Source organism: Protopterus annectens, chromosome 8.part0 (genome assembly GCF_019279795.1).
Source record: "Protopterus annectens isolate FY-2018-M chromosome 8.part0, PAN1.0, whole genome shotgun sequence".
Taxonomy (NCBI): domain Eukaryota; kingdom Metazoa; phylum Chordata; order Ceratodontiformes; family Protopteridae; genus Protopterus; species Protopterus annectens.
Window position 1 is genome coordinate 880,288,458 of NC_056741.1, and position 16,725 is coordinate 880,305,182.

The window sequence follows — 16,725 nt, forward strand, 5'->3', positions numbered from 1 at the left end:
AGGCATTGCTTGCTTGACTTAGGAATCTGCCATGCAGCCAGGTTTAAAGTCTTTAGCTGGCTGTGAAGTATCTGATTGTTGTGCTGAGTCAGAAGATGTGGGATTTGAGGCAAAATCCAGGGTTGACCTTGTGCTAAGTTCTTTAAGATTGGGTACCAGTGCTGACATAGCCAGTCTGGGGCAATCAGGATCATCTTTGGCATTTCTTGCCTGGCTTTTATGAGTACCTTTGGAAGGAGAGGTAGTGGTGGGAAAGCATATACTTGTAGGTTTTTCTAGCTGAATGAGAGGGCATCCACTTTCCATGCTTGTGGGTGGTAAGTCCTTGTGCAGAATTTCTGTAGCTGGCAGTTCATTGGGGATGCAAACAGATCTATGTCCGGGCTCCACCATTTTTGTGTCATCATTCTGAGTATTTGTGGATGTAATTTCCACTCGTGCGGATCCATGATGTTTCTGCTTAAGTCGTCTGTCAGTGTGTTTTTCTCTCCTGGCAGGAATTGTGCTTGCAGATGAACTTGATAGGTTATAGCTGTGTTCCACAAGGTCATGGCTTGTCTGCAGAGGGGATAAGAATGAGTGCCCCCTTGCTTGTATGTACCACATAACTGTGGTGTTGTCTGTCTTTCGTAGTAGTTGTCCTGGATGCAGAAGGTCCTTGAAAGCTATAAGGGGATTTTGTACAGCTAGCATCTCTTTTTGATTGATGTGAAGATGCCTTTGTTCTGCGGGCCACTTGCCCTGAATATAATTTTCCTGCCATGTGTGCTTCCCAGGCATAATCCAATGCATTTGTTGTCAGTGTTTGCCTGGCTGTGGGTTGAGTGAAAGGCTGTCCCTTGTTGAGGTGACATGCTTGAGCCCACCATCGAAACTCCTGTTGAAGGCAAGGAATTAGTGGTATTACTGTTTCCAAACTTTGACAGTGTTGAGACCAGACACTCTTTAGGTACCATTGTAGTTTCCTCATATGTAGTCTGGCATACGGAATTAGTAGTATGCAAGATGCCATGTAACCCAAGGCCTGCAGAATTTTTCTTGCAGGGAGTTGGGTCTTGGTCTTTATTGCCATCAATTGAAAATACTGAGTCAGTTGTCCTTGCTTGTCTGGTGTGAGATAAGCCATCTGGGCCGTTGTATTCAAGCTGGCACCCAGGAATATTATCTCTTGTGAGGGCACTAGTTTTGACTTCTTTTCATTTACTGTGTACCCTAGGCAACTTAACAACTTTTTTACAAATGCCAGATGCTTTAGAAGAATGTCCTTGCTCTCGGCTTGAATCAGGCAGTCGTCCAGGTATGGATAAATTTGAATTCCTTTCTGTCTGCAAAATGCAATTACTGGTGCCAGGCACTTTGTGAAGACCCTGGGCGCAGTAGATAAGCCAAAGGGCAGTGCAGAGAATTGGTAGTGCATTGACCCAGCTATGAACCTGAGGTATATTCTGCAGTTTTGTCTGATAGGGACATGCAGGTATGCCTCCTTGAGGTCCAATGTTACGAGACAAGCTTTCTTGCCCAGCATGGGAAGAAGCTGCTGTAGTGTCAACATTTTGAATTTTGGAACATCCAGGTAAGTGTTTAGAGCAGAAAGATCCAAAATGGGCCTCCAGGCTTTGTCCTTTCTGGGAACCAGAAAGAGTCTTGAGTAAAATCCTTGTCCTTGCTCCTGTGTTGGTACCTTTTGAATAGCTTGCATGTCCATGAGTGCTGTGATTTGTCTTTGAGCCTCTGCCCATTGATTTGGTGGCAGATTTGGCATTCCTTTTAGCCTTGGCAGAGTATGAAAGTGGAATCTGTAACCTTGAGATAAAATGTTGAGAACCCATTTGTCTTTGGCGATCATATGCCAATTGTGACAGAAAAGTGTCAGTTTTCCTCCCAAGGGGGTTGCCAAGAGAGAACTCTTTGGCAGCTGTAGTGGGAAGTCATTGGGGCTGTTTTTTGTAAGGTTGAGGCCTGTCTTCCCCTTCTTTCTGGGTTGATGCACCCCATTGTCGAGGCCTGTAAGGACCTTGTGGTTGACCTCTACCTCTTGGACGTCTGTATCTGCCCCTTTGAGGTCTGTCTGTAACTGGAAAGGACCAATTCTTTGTTGGCCAATTTCTGCTAAATCGAGAAGGCTGAACCTGTACGAAATCCTTCATGGTTTGCATAGATTTTGCCTTATCCTCCATTTTCTTTAATACCTCTTCTGCCTTAACTCCAAATAAAACATCCTGCTGCAAAGGTGCATCCAATAATTTTGCTTTAACATGATCTGGTAACGTCTGTTCTTTTAACCAAGCATGTCTTCTAATGACAGAACCTGTAACTGCTGCTCTACAGGAGGCCTCTAATGAATCAAAACCACATTGCAAAGTATGCTTTCCCACTTGTTCAGCTGCATGCAATAAATCCTGCATTTCTTTATAATTAGGAGGATCTGAGTTTTTGTTTCAACTGAGACATCAAATATTGCTGATATTTTAGCATGTGAAACTAGCAATTTAAGGCCCTCATTGCTAAAGTTGCAGATGTATATACTTTCTTCCCCCATCTGTCTAATGCTCTGGTATCTCTGTCAGAGGGGACTGGGTTCTTTGCTGAGGAGGCTTTTACCCCTTTGGGGCCCTGAGAAATAGCTTCAGGGTCAGCAGCAGGGCTTTTATAAAGAAATTTGCGAGAGTCAGGGACTCTGTAGTATCTGTCTGGCTTAACTGGAGCAGGAGGTAAAGAATCAGGATTTAAACTGGATTCAGTATACACATCATCCACAATATCTAACACTGGCGGAATAGCAAGGGGTCTGTGTTGAGGTAATAAAAGGAAATCTCTGAGCCTTTTCCTGGACTCTGAATAATCCTGGCCGTCCCAATGAAAATGCTCCCTCATGGTATGCAAAGTTTCCCCAAAGGAGTAGTCCTCTGGCGGAGAGGCTGAAGGAATGGATTCCTCAGCATCAGAATCCTCATAGGGGGGTAAAGAGTATCCTAGGTCTGAGGATGAATCTGAAGAGATGGATACTTGGTCAGATGAGTCATAGTCTGCATCCTGTCGAGGCCTTTTATCAGGAGGGGGATGGAACCCCCTGATCATAGAGATTAAGTCTTCGGCCATTTTGAGCATTTGTTTCTTAGGCATGGAGGCCTGTCCTGGTGAATGTTGAATTTGTTTCTTTGTTTTTAAAGGAGTTTTAGACTTAGCAGAAGATTTAATGGTTAACTGAGTAGGTCTGAATACACCCTCTGAAGCTACGGGTTGCTCAGCTACTCCGGATCCCTCTGAAGGGTTGCTCTCGGTAGGCTGTAAATCTGGTGCATCCGAAGGTCCAGCCATCTCCATGTGGGAGTCGGAGGCGGCCAGAGGTCTAAAGTAACGGTCGTCAGGGGCTGCGAAGGCGCCTCGCTGAAAACCGGAGAACCGGCGACTGGCCTAGAAGAAGCTTCGTCGTCAGTTTTGGGCCTCGGATGCCTGTCCTTGTCTTTGCGCTTTTTGTGTATTCCGGTTGTTGGTAGTTCCGACGGCATGGTATAATTGAATTTTCTGCCAAAATAATGTCGGGCAAAATCAAACCGACGTTTAATAGTGCGCTTGTTAAACCTAGCACAAAACCGACAACCTGTGATGCCGTGGTCTGGGCCTAGGCAAGGGATACAATAAGAATGGAAATCCTTATGAGGTATTTGCTTCCCACAAGAAATACAGTTATTAACTTTTACTGACATCGGTCTGAGGCAAGAAAAAGTTTCCCCAACAGGGTACTTAGCTTTGTAGAAGACTTCGGTTCTGGATTCGGAATGAAAATCTCAGGAGTCGGCCGACCGGCACTTGCGAACTGCTTTTGCTTCGGGCACCGCACAGCAAGAAAGACTGAAGAAAATGACGTCGGCTGCATCTTATATACCCCTGTCGCACTGACGTCAGGGAAGAGGCGACAGCAACTGACGCCGACCAAGACTTTGGAACTCAGGCCGACTGAGGGACCGCCTGAGGGCAGGATAACCCAAGTGTAATGACTGCAGCAGTGTAACACGATGAACATCAGAAAGTTTATCCCAGGATCACTTCAGTGGCTCTTCTGGACAGAGGCACATGGAACTAATCTAAGGGGGGGAGGCGAAAGCCAACACATAGCCTAGTACCTACCTATGAATCTAAATATGTCTCAGTGGATCTCCATGCTCTGAAACAGTCTCCCCATCCATTAGAAACAGAAAGAGTCCACTCCTAACCCTATTTAAACAGAACCTTGACCAATGGATGGGAAATTGTAAATTCACCTCAGGTCCGGCCCCCATGTCTCTGATAGACAGAGGCAGACAGTAATGCCCAAACTAACATACCCCCTCCTAATAAACACCTATCACACATAGGGACACAACTGGGTTGGATTGCATGGCTAGGCTTATAAAGGCACTGGTGGGTGTTAGCCTGGATTGCATGGCTAGGCTTATAAAGGCACTGGTGATTGTTAGCCTAGTATATACCTATGACCCTACATAACTTTTTCTACCCCCAAAGACAATAGTCACCACAGTGGTATGGCCAGGTCATACAGGTCACAACAGTAGTCCACTCACCATGGTGGTGAACTTGTTATTGGTGATAGTGTGGCACACCAATGCACCACTCAAGGCTTGGCAAAGACAGAACAGTCAGTTACCTCTCGGATGCTGCACAAGTACACTCTGAAATTCTCTCACCATTAGTATGACTATCACTTGGTCAATGGTCATGTGGGTTTTGAATAACTTGCAATGCAGTGCTTTAGACTACAAGAAGGACAAGGAGTATCCTACCCTCAAAGAGAACGAAGCCACAATATAAGCAAAAGATTGACTTTAATAATTGTGCCATGGAATAACACCAATTACTAAGCCATACTTTTCTTATGTCAAATTAGACAACAAGAGTCTGTGACTAACTAAACTGACAGCTGGAAATCTGGTGCAGTAATAAAATCCTTGTCTGACACACATCCTCCAGCAAGGCCTGGATCAGACCAACATCTGGCGCACCAGTCGTAGTCTCTCTCCATATATTGCAAAAATGTAGCATTGATACTTTTGGTAGGACCACCATCCTTCTCTGCTTATGTTGATGGCACTAACACCTTTAAAATGGGCACAATCATTAGAGATGAGGGAACTATTTAACTTTTGGACATCATCCCTCGGCTTTAAGGTTCCTACTAAAAATATCACAAGCCTAAAGACCTCACTGAGTCGATAGAAACACCCCCTCCCCCTTGTGTGGAATAGATCCCCCTTATACATCAAACACTGCAACCCCTTACTTATCTTCAAAACCAGTCTAGAGAACTGGATAAGTAACTAAGTTTATATCCAGAGTATGTGGCAATGATCTTTTAACCAGAAATAATTAGATTTTTTATATTATACTTAAGTGACTACACTTACTGAAAACCTATGAATCTAACCAGCAGTCATGTTTTTTTAAGATTAGTATCTATAAGGCTACTGGTAGAAGTCACTGCCCCATGCAGTGATAAAATTCAGAAATGGTTGCCTGTATGACAAAGTACACATCAAACAACTGTCCTCAAAACACCCTTTTCAATTAGCTGAAAATTATAAGCAAGAGAGAAACAGGTCTGCAACTGTCAGTTTTTAGGAGTCTAGTAGGCTCTAGGAATGACACCACATTTTCAGATTTCAGACAAATAATATAACGAGTTGTCAGAAAGAAGTAAAAATATGAGCCAAGACAGAAGTAAATAATGCCAGCACCTATTTTTGAGGATTTAGGATGCAATAAGTCTCAGCCAGGGCTCCTGGTAAGGAGTATGTGAACAGGAACTTCTAATTAGCAAAGACGAAACATATTTGAAAAACAAAGGATGACTAGTGAGGTCATCCAGGCAGAGTACTGGTTTAGTTACACTGCTATCTGTGAAAGAAGACACTTTCTAGAATGTTTTCAAAACAACTCTGGCACAAATTTGAGATCTGAAGTTAGGCCTACTCATTTCTAAGGCAGATTCGTCCTTCTCTTCAAATACATTTGTGTTCTTGCTTTTGTTTTTTTTTGTTTTTTTTGTTTGTTTTTTCTTTGTTTTTGTTTTTTAAGCAAAACAAACTTTCCCCTTCTGGACTAGAAATGCTAGATTCAAATCCTGACACAAAGCAGAACTCCTCTGCAGTGCAGGTGTCTCCAGTCTGAATAATTATTACCTGGGAGTTAGGAAGCATGACTGGGGGGCACCTGTGCCTCTAAAAGCCAATTCTCCTGTCTCAAGCAGGGCAGAGGGGATTACAGACTGTGAACTACCAGAGAAACAAAGTTGGAGACTTGGTGAGCTTACACCTGGTAGGCATTTCCATCTGCTGACACGGACAGCAGGCAGATGGTTAGCCATAGAGGACATGGATACATACAGGCTGCTGAGGAAGAAATGGACAGCAAGCAGTGCATACGAAAGAAGCCAGACACTGTAAATGTGACAGCCTTGGAGGTCTATCACTGAGCTTCTAGCTTTTTAGGGTAAGAACACAACAGCAGGGTTACAGGTTAAACCTTAGGGGTTGATTTTAGATGGGGAGGGGGTGCTTAAAATGCCAGATTTCATTTTTTTAAATAAATACACATCTTTTTGTCTTTTAACAGTCTGACAAGACCACTAAACAGCCATCTGTTACTACCACCCATTACGAGGGATGTCTAAACAGATATTGATTGCCCTGGAGATGACAGGATATATTCACTGTGTACACATTAGATATGTGGGGGTTGTTTATTCCCACACCACTAAGATGTCATTAGAGGGGCATTTCTGGGACAACACTAGACAAATTTGTTACATCACTCTTGTAGTGGTGGTGATGATGGAGGAAGATCCCCAAAAAACTAGAACACTGCAAAAGGAAATAATAAAATTCCTAGCATAACCTAGGCTATTTATCTAAAAGTCTTACTGGACATGCTTAATAGCTTTGAATTCTGAGATTTCTAAGTTGGAGTTCCAGAATACTAAGACTTGGGGCCAGATTTCAAAAGACTTGCTCTCAGAGACCACTTACATGTAGAGAAGCTCTTGTGGAATCTGTCTCCCGGTGTAAGCCTGTTTATAGATAGGCCTTACACCAAAGTAAGTTACTTTACTGTCAGCAAGTCTTTTGGAATTAGGGCATATTTACACTGAGAGCAACTCTTTTGGAATCTGGACCCTAATGGTATAGGTGAGTAAGGAGGCTTGCCCCTGCAAAAAATAACTTTAAAAGAACAGCAGCTGTAGACATTCACTGTTGTACTTTAATTTCATTGTTGTTTTTCCTTTTTAATTCCAGGATTTCCAATTACAAGTCTTGAAATTACTACAAGGAATCCTTTACATACACGGATATTCTGTGGTAAAAAACAGAAGTGTGTAAGTAGTCATCTAACAGTTTAGCTTAGATAGTTAAATCTATGAGCTGCTAACAGACTTTATCCTGTAATACAGGGTCTGATTCTAATGGTTTCCACCTGCACATTCTACAACTCTAAGCAAATAATTTAAACAGAGGGATACTACCGAGTCACTCATGAAAATGGGCACTTGGACCTAATGATCTTAACTGGTTAACAAATGAAAACAAGTTTCTCAACTATTTCGCATTACAACAAAAACTTGTACACAACTGTTTAGCATCATCATATACGTTAAATCATAACTACACTTGGCACATTCAAAATGCAGTGGTAATACAGCAACTTTTATTTTTTATGAGCTATTAACTAAATGAAGCGTCTAAAAGCTTTTACTTTTTATTATTATTTAACCAGGTAAGTGGTTTGGCCTATGCATTTCAGGCATGAACGAGTGCTACAACAACAAGTGTAAACACTATACATATGTACATGGGCAATTTACTGCAGCCAGTCACTTAACCAGCAAATTTCTGGGAGGAAGAGATGTACCCTGAGAAAACCAATACAAGCACGTGAAGAAACATTTCTACTTTACATGCACAGTATACAGAGATCAGGACTGAACCCCAGACCACAGTGCTGTAAGGCAAGCATCTTACAACTGAATTGACATACTAGTGGTACCATAAATTCAGAAGAAAGATAACTCTGGTGAACTCGGTCCTACTCTTTTGGAAACTGAAGCAGTAAAGTATGCTAACTGCAATAGCACTTAGGGTGCAATAACAAGAGTCCAGGAACGCCACCACTACTGCCTTATCTACGTCCGTGGCAGTAAGCTACGTTTTGTACATGGATAGACACATCTTTTTTAAATGTCACACATTAAGTGGTACATTGTTCATTTTTACTGGTTAGAAGCCCTCTGTGCTCTGGGAAGAAAATCATTTTACACACAGCAAATGGCATTTCAAAACATGAATGTATAATGCAGTATTAACTATAACACCTTCAGTTCTTCTGTGTATTTTTTTCACATTTACAAAGAATGGCTGAATTCTATGCATGAAGATTAGGACAGGACCTTTTGAGAAGTTTAAACATGTATGAGAGAAATGGGCCTGTAATTTTTTAGCCCATGCTGGTCCCCATCTTACCGCACCAACATCTGATGACAAATCTGGTCAAGTGACACTTTGCAGTACTGCTGAAAAACTCTTCCTTATCAATTAAGCCTATGATACTGTACAATCAATGGTAAAACTACTGAAAATTCTTGCCAAGTCCAAATGTCTTACTTAAATTCCATATCCCCCCAATCCCAAAAATGACATGTTATCCATATCTGAAAGGTAATCTCTTTTACGTACTATACTTACTACTTTAATCAATTTTGCTGTTAACATACAATATTTTCCGGCTTTTACATATTAATTCATTTCTAAAGCATATAATCAAACAAAAGAGATATGCCAGAAGAATAAATATAAATTATGTTCTTATTCATTACAGGCTACAATTAATCATTTAGTGCCCTAAAATTTTTTTCCTCCCCTATTCCTCTCACCCCAAACTTCTCCTCCATGCTTCAACTACCTGGACTGTACAGGACCTTCCTTACTGAAAGCATCTGACTCCTTTAGCCTATGTGTTCTAAAATAAGATTAAGTTAAGTCTTAGTAATTTAATTGCTGAAAAATTAAACAGTAATTAATGTGCATATTTTATATATAGAGCTGATCATTCCACAATCAAAACTCCCAGGAAAAAAAATTATATTAAGTTTCATTGTTCACTGCCACATGTACAGCTATGAAAACTAACATACAGAACTGCAAATCTTTTCCAATAAACAACTACACAATGTATCTGCATTTGAGTTGGTTCTATGACAACAAATTATTTTGTTTGGAATATATTACTTGCCGACATAATTGGTCACACTGGTGGTTAGTTGTGGCAGTGAACATGCTAGTGCTTTTTATTCATGCACTTTTTTAGTCTGAAATGCTGCTGTTTGTATTGTGTGAGAGGTGTTTTCTCATGAAAACTGTTGCCTGGTTTAAGTATCCAGCTAGGCAACAAGTGAACTGTGGTTTGGGGATAATGTTATTATGCACCGCAGACTTCTACCGTAACTATCATTCAGAAAGAAAAAAAAGCAATCAACACTGGATAAATCTATCTGATAAAAATACATACACATATGTATTCTTAACTATAAAACACTTACTGTTGGAGTAGTTAGATACAGGATATTCTGAATCCTCAGCCGAAGTGTCTCTCCGTCATCTGTTACAGTCCCTAGAAGGAAGGAAGAAAAAATGACTACAGGTAGGACAGCAGTGTGTTATAACTTTCCTGCTTTCCTCAGCTGCCTTGCTCTGTCCATAAGGCAAGCCAAGAAGAATTTAACAGACTGAACCATCTTTGCAGGGTTCCTAGATACCACACCTTTCCACAGACCTGTAGCTTGAGTGAGGTTAATTTTTATGTATGTTTTCTACATTTTGTCAACTACATCATTCTGAGCTTGAATATCATATTCTCTGCTGCTGAACTAATTTCACTCAACACGAATGTGTTCATTTAGTTTGAATACCTTTTGTGTTTGTAGTCAGTAATCAGGAAGAAAGAAAAACATATTCATCTGACTTCCCTACTCCCCTTCACTTCTCTACATTTGGTATATTCCCTCACAGCTAGGTGCTGCTTTATTTGTTCTGGTCTGTCTGACAGAATTCCAAAAAAAAAAAAAACAAATTCTGGCACCCAGGTTTAAGCATTAGGATCAGATCTCACTGGGCAACAAACGGCTTTGACAGTAGTTTTGCTTTCCAAAAAACAGGTCTTGAAAAGATTAGTAAAGTGCATTTAAACTGTTTCCTAGCTTTTCAAGCAAACACACAAAATACACCACCATTCTTTTCTTACATTGTGACACTTGGAATTTTTCACATTTGACACACACCTCTCTTTGCAAAAGCTGTTACAGCCTTACAGTTTATGAAACCAGATGTACTTGCTGGCTTCCTTTTTCTTCCATCAGCTAATCTTGATCATTATCTGAAGTGTTAAATGTGACACAGCAGTCTACAAAACTTCCCATAAAGGAAAAAAAAAATCCTGATGTTCAAAACAGCAGGTGGGCCTAATGGCTGACATACCCAGTTCTGCCTTTTCTATGTCATCACTTGTATCATACTTCATTGAAGGACATCACAGATTATTAAGAAATATGTTGGTATTTCTCATAGCTCCAGGCACATCTGGTAGTTTCCTCTCATATTTTGTCAGAATGGTGAATACCAAAGGAACAGTATACTGATTTTTTTAATTGTATGTAGTCAACAAATTTAAGCAGTAACAAAATTAGAAACTCAAAAGGGAGTTCTTTTTTAACGTGTGAAATGAAAAAGAAGATGACGAGAAGGATTAACAAAGTTAACGGGGAAAGCTGAATAGGGATTTACTGACTAGGAGCAAGTAATACAACTATCACAGACAAATAATTTGGTTCAGTATTTTTAGATGACAATGCACAAAACAGCACAAAAGAGACACTCTATATGCAGAAATGAGAGGGAGGTGCATTGTACTCCATATAGGCAGTGAAACAAAATATTAAATGATATCATAAGGACCTCAATTTCACAGGGTACAAAGCACTTGGGAGCCACTACAGCGTGTTCAGAGACACCTAGGGGGCTCCAAGAAGTACAAAGCAAAGTGGTACAAAGCAGAAAATGCAACCTGTTGCAATTTTCAGTACAACTCTGATTGTACATCAAGCAGGAAACTCAAACTAATTGGGAAACCAGAGATGGGCCTAGTGGAGGTTAATGCTAGTGGAGGTTAATGTACGACAGAAGTGTAGACTTTAAGAGCACATGAGGAGCTCATGAATAACCTACTGTATTCATTTGTTTACTTTCTTGCTGCTAGTCTTTCTTATCTAGAAGCTTACATCCTGTGCTGTCCTACTAAAGGTGACCATAAGCCTCTTCTTCATATTATTGAATGTGGGTAGTTCATCTGACCAAAGTGCATCTTCAGGAAAGCTGTTTCTGTCACCCACTACCTTTTCTGTGAAGTACCATTTCCTTGCATCTGTCTTGGTCTCTCATATGTTATCCTCAGCATCTAGCTATTATTTTTCATGATTATTATTATAATATAAGTACTCTATAGACTTCTTTGTAGTAGTTACACATTTTAGCCTGCCTCATTTCAACCTCTCACTCCTCATGGATGTATAGGTTAAGCACTTGCAGTCTCCATTTGTAACACTTCCTATATAATACATGGTAAAAATTTGCACTCTCCTGTGAACTGTCTGGTGTTTCATAGATGAGGTCTCTAGAATTTCATGAAGCAATGTTTAACAATCTTTTTCACATTTTATAAAATCTGTACATTTGTTTACAATGCTTACTTTGCGATTCTGTATCCTTGGGCCATGGCTGACAAGGTCTTCTGACTTGTCCATTTACCATGTTGCTAAATAGCAAATTAAGTATAAACAATTCTTGAATCACCTGATAAAACTAGTACACATCAGCACATAAACTTTGATCAGTAAACTTATCCTTGGCCATGTTCTCCCTTTCCTTAATCATTTGGGCACTCCTTGTTCCGTGAGGCAGTCTGAAGGCTTTGGGACAATCTGCTTCTCTTGGTAAGCCATATTTGTTTGTGTCTTTCGGCTTTTCCCGGTTAGGGGTCGCCACAGCGGAACTCCGGTCTGCTAATGATTGGCAGGAGAGTTTTACGTGGTGGCTTGCCAAGCCTAACGCACAACCTTCAACGAAGGAATGCCCGTTCACACATGTCACCACACAGAAGACGCTCTGACTGAGAATCAAATGGGCAACATCTAACTGTGAGGCAACAACGCTACCACAGCACCACCACCGCAGTGCTCTAAGCCATATAACTTCCAAAATATTATTGAACAACTCTCTCTGTTTCTGACATTTTCTTTAACTGACAGTGCAGCTCTCTTATTAGTCTCACCTTAATGGCCTCCTCTGAGCTCTTACCCTGTTTTGGGTATGGGTGCCTGTCCGTGTGATTGAGTCTCTCTCACCTTATCTTCACTGTTTAACTCAATATGTAGTTCTATGCTCATACCACTCCTTAGTTTTTTTTCTGGTAATCAGATAAACTGTTTCATGTACTATTTTGATTTCCCACTTCCCCATCTCCTCTGTGTTACTTCCTTTTCAGGACAACCTTTCTCATTGGCAGGCACAGCAGGTTTCCCTTCCTCATGACCCAGAGCTCATCATTACCCAGCTTCAGTGTCTGCAATTTTAGTAGTAGTTACATGCCATATCCCCAGAGCTATTGTTGCAAATAATCAGAACTTCATTCAAATTCCTATTGTACTCATACAGATTGTGAGACTTACACAAACAAAAAATGTTGGCCCAGTATTTTTGTTTCAAAGATCGAGCTAGTTACTATGTGCACCTTAAAGTAATCCAATCCTGCTTTCCGTCACCTTCCCTTTTTTTGTTGCTGCTACTAGTGCCCTCACATCACAACAACAAATGTATGGACACTTCTTTTGTTTCCGATTTGTTAGAAAAATGATTCTGCATTTTCTTCTTGCAGTGAATTTAATCATTATCTTTTAGAACAATCTTCCAGTCTTAAGTCTCTTCTCATCCTTTTTTCACCTATTTTTGTACAAGCCCTGTTCCTACCAAACTCTTTAACAGAAAAGCAAATATTTTCTTCCAAGCATTCTGCAGTGTTACAAGGACAATGGAATGGGACAACTCCATTAGGGACATTTATGGTTCTCAACTGATTACAATCCTTACATCTAAATAAACTCCCATATACCATAATCCTTTGCATCTTCATTTATACCCACTGCTTTAACCAAACGGGCTTCCTCAGTCCTTCTCTGCCTAATCTAAGATAGTCTGCTGAAGTGAAAGAAGGTCATGTTAACATGACTTTTTGATTTAATGTCCTACCTGCCAGGTCCAGCACATGTTATATTTCATACACAATGGTTTCAGTGCTTAAAATGTCAGTATGTATTAAATTCATCCATCCACAACCCCTTGCATAAAATCAAGGTAGACATACTTCAGTTCATACATTTAATTTCACAATCTTCTACACTTTGGCTAATACAGCATTCAAAAAGTATAAAATGTGGTTACAGACAAATTAGTTTCACACATTCCCCCATGTAAGCAATTAACATCATCATCTTTCCAAATACTTTTATGTTCTTTCATTGTTTAAAACAATAACCTGTTTTATTGTTTATGTGACCTTGAAAGTATTACCTTGTATTTTTATCTCCTGTGTGTTGTTTTGTCATATGGAGCTTTTCTCCCCGGGCCTCCACTGAAAATGGACATGTATCCAGTTGGACTAGCCCGGTCAACAAATGTAAAATAAAATAAAATAAATCTAGAAACAAGGCATTGTGCTTCAAACTTGTTTCTTTCGGCTGTAGCAACTTTTTGTAAGTAGTAGTGTAGGGCACTAAATGAGGCATTACAAATAAATGTACACTGGCTTTTCACATGTTCCAAACTAATATGGCTGGTCAGTGGAATTCTCAGAAGTTTATTATGTATGTAGTTGTACTCAATATGTTCTAATATTCACAATGGTATATGGTATCTTGCAGATGTTCTCTCTAATACTTTGGGGGTGAACAGTGACAAACCAAAGAATGCATCGCTAACACTGTACTACAACAGCAGTGGCCAACAGGCCTAAACAACCTTCCCTTTACTTGAAATACATCCCACAGGTATGGCATGCTTATAAGGGGAGCAGCCATTGCATGAAAAACTGCCAGATAATACCACAACCATATTTTTGTTTATCCTTGCAGAAACTAAAATGTTCAACAAATTTTTGCTCATTTATAGAAACTGTAAACTTCTGTGGCAACATTATATAAAGCCTAGAATCTATGAGACAATGAGGCCCAAAACATTACATTATCTACATAAGCTTTCTATTAGAGGGAGGTTGGCATAATGGTTAAGGTGTTTAACTTACAAACACAAAGTGTAGGATTTGATTCTCAGGTGGGGTAATTGGCTAGGTTTAAAATGACCCACATGGGCAGTTATCCTAGTAACAATCTATAAACCTAAACCTATTAAGACTCCATATTACTCCTGAATCCCATGCCCCATATGTTTTTACATATATCCTTCAGCAGGGAGCCCATAGTTTCATCTATAGATGAAGTCAAACTGAAAGATATACAGGTTCTGTTTTCTGCTGTTAAAAAGGGATGATTAGTAAGGCATATAAAGTATTGCATGATACTACAAAAAAAATCAATCAGAGGAGGTCAGAAGGGACTGGGAAACACAATTTCCTAAGGGATAATGGGAGGGCATTTGTATGACTCATAAGTAAGTATGCACATTTATTATTTTTTTTTTTTTTTTTTTTTTTTTTTTTTTACTAATGAATACTTCTACCAATGTCATACTTAAAATGTGATAATTCAATAAACTTGTTTCATAGCAGTTTTGGTCTCTGCATTGGTCAACATGACTTCTGAAAGGAAACCATATCAGTCGTCCTTCAATCTATGATTAAAAATGTTAGTGGTACCACCAGTTATCCTGTCTCTTCTCTAAAAATTCTAGAACTATCATCAGGTCCAGATGCCACAGGCATCAATAGTTTTTCAAAGTGTTTTCAGGATACCTCTGATAAAAGACTAGTGATCAACTCTCCAGTACTCTATCTGCTTTTAGGACATGCTCTTCCTTTCCTGTATGAACTCTAAAAATATGTATTCTTTTAGCAGTCCTGCATCATCATATTTTTAGCTTCATTACTCTTTTCTTTCTTCCTGTATTCGCTATTAAAATGTTTTAACTCCATTCTTGATACAATTTATCTTTTGCTTTTCTAACTTCCTTGCCTAATTTCATCTCTTGATTAAGTACATTGCTAGAACTTTCCCTGTTGTTTTTCCCTCTTCTTCCTCAATGCTGTATGTTTTCACTTCACTTTTGATGGTGAACAACCATTGTTTTCCTTCTTTTACATTTAGGTGAACAACCTATTTTCCTTCTTTTAGATTTACACATTAAGTAGCCCTGTAGATGTACCAACTCTGCTATGGCAGTTCTGATGCATATTCATTGTTACTCTATCATGTTTTTATGTCTACTACAGCTTTTCTGAGAGAGACTGCTCCATTTTGGCAACTATCATGAAGTCCAGGTCTTGCAGTTTTGATTAGACTGAGTTCATATCTATGCTGACAGTGAACCACAAATTTGGTAATCACTCATTCCCACATGGCTACCAATTCCCAGGTCCAAGATCCCCCTACTGGGTCTATATTACTTAACTGAAAACGTATTTGTCGAAAACGTATTCATCGAACACTAATCAGCGAAATTCATTTCAGTGAACCCCAGACTTTTTCCTAGGTTAGGAAGTATTTGGCCATCACCACATCTTTTCCCCACGGAAGTGCAGTCTCAGAGTTGGTATATATAGTTGGGGAGGTGGAGGCACAGCCTCCCCCACATTGGAGGTGTGGGGGTGAAGCCCCCCCAGTTGGGTGGGTTTGATTTAGTGCGGGGGTCTGTTCCAGAGTGCTGGTGGGTGAGTGGATCGTGAGTGGATCGTAACCTTGGGGTTTGCTGAAATGACTTTCATTGATTAGTGTTTGATGAATATGTATTCTAATAATATTTATTTTGATTATGTGATATAGACCCCCCTTACTACTTAATAGCATCAGATCAAAGACCATCCCTTTCTGGAGAACGTCCCGACACTGGATTGTGGATGTCTTCTTATTGCAGTGTCAGAAACTACCCAACTCTTTGTTTGACTGTTCTCAGCATGTTCCTATATTGATCCATTTTTATTTACTTATTATATACATTTGCTAACCAGGTAAGTGCACTGGTCCAAAGACCATTTTCAGGCAAACACACACAACAGAGAAATAAACTGCAAAGTTATTACAGTAGTACATTCTATGTATGCTGCTATAACAAATGACATACTGTATAGGTATAACCCAGACCATAAGCTAAGAAATACAATCAAATGAAATGCATTCCAGTTAAAAGTAAAAGTAATATTAAATAAAGAATAGAAGAGTTCCAAATAATGTAATGAGAAAAATACAGTAAAAGCAATGGATAAAATAGTAGCAAGTTAAAAATAAAGAACTATTACATAGTGCTAGTATTACTAATGCTATTTACATAATGTACACTAGGACATTTGATATAATCATAGCATTTAATCAGCAGGAAATGTGTTATGAGAAGATGATGACAATCTGAAATAGCAAATACAGGTATACTGTTAGCATAACAGTAGTGATGTACAGGGACAAGG

The 16,725-nt window shown here is 39.7% G+C and overlaps 1 protein-coding gene across 6 annotated transcripts in view; it reads right to left on the reverse strand.

The window, feature by feature from the left end:
* The window catches only part of CCDC120 (coiled-coil domain containing 120), a 1,397,471-nt gene that overhangs the window by 1,001,433 nt on the left and 379,313 nt on the right, over nucleotides 1-16,725 (reverse strand). For all 6 annotated transcript variants that reach the window (XM_044080396.1, XM_044080398.1, XM_044080397.1 and 3 more), the window contains one exon: nucleotides 9,587-9,657. The gene's annotated coding sequence lies outside the window, so the exon portion shown is untranslated. The remainder of the gene's footprint in view (nucleotides 1-9,586; nucleotides 9,658-16,725) is intronic.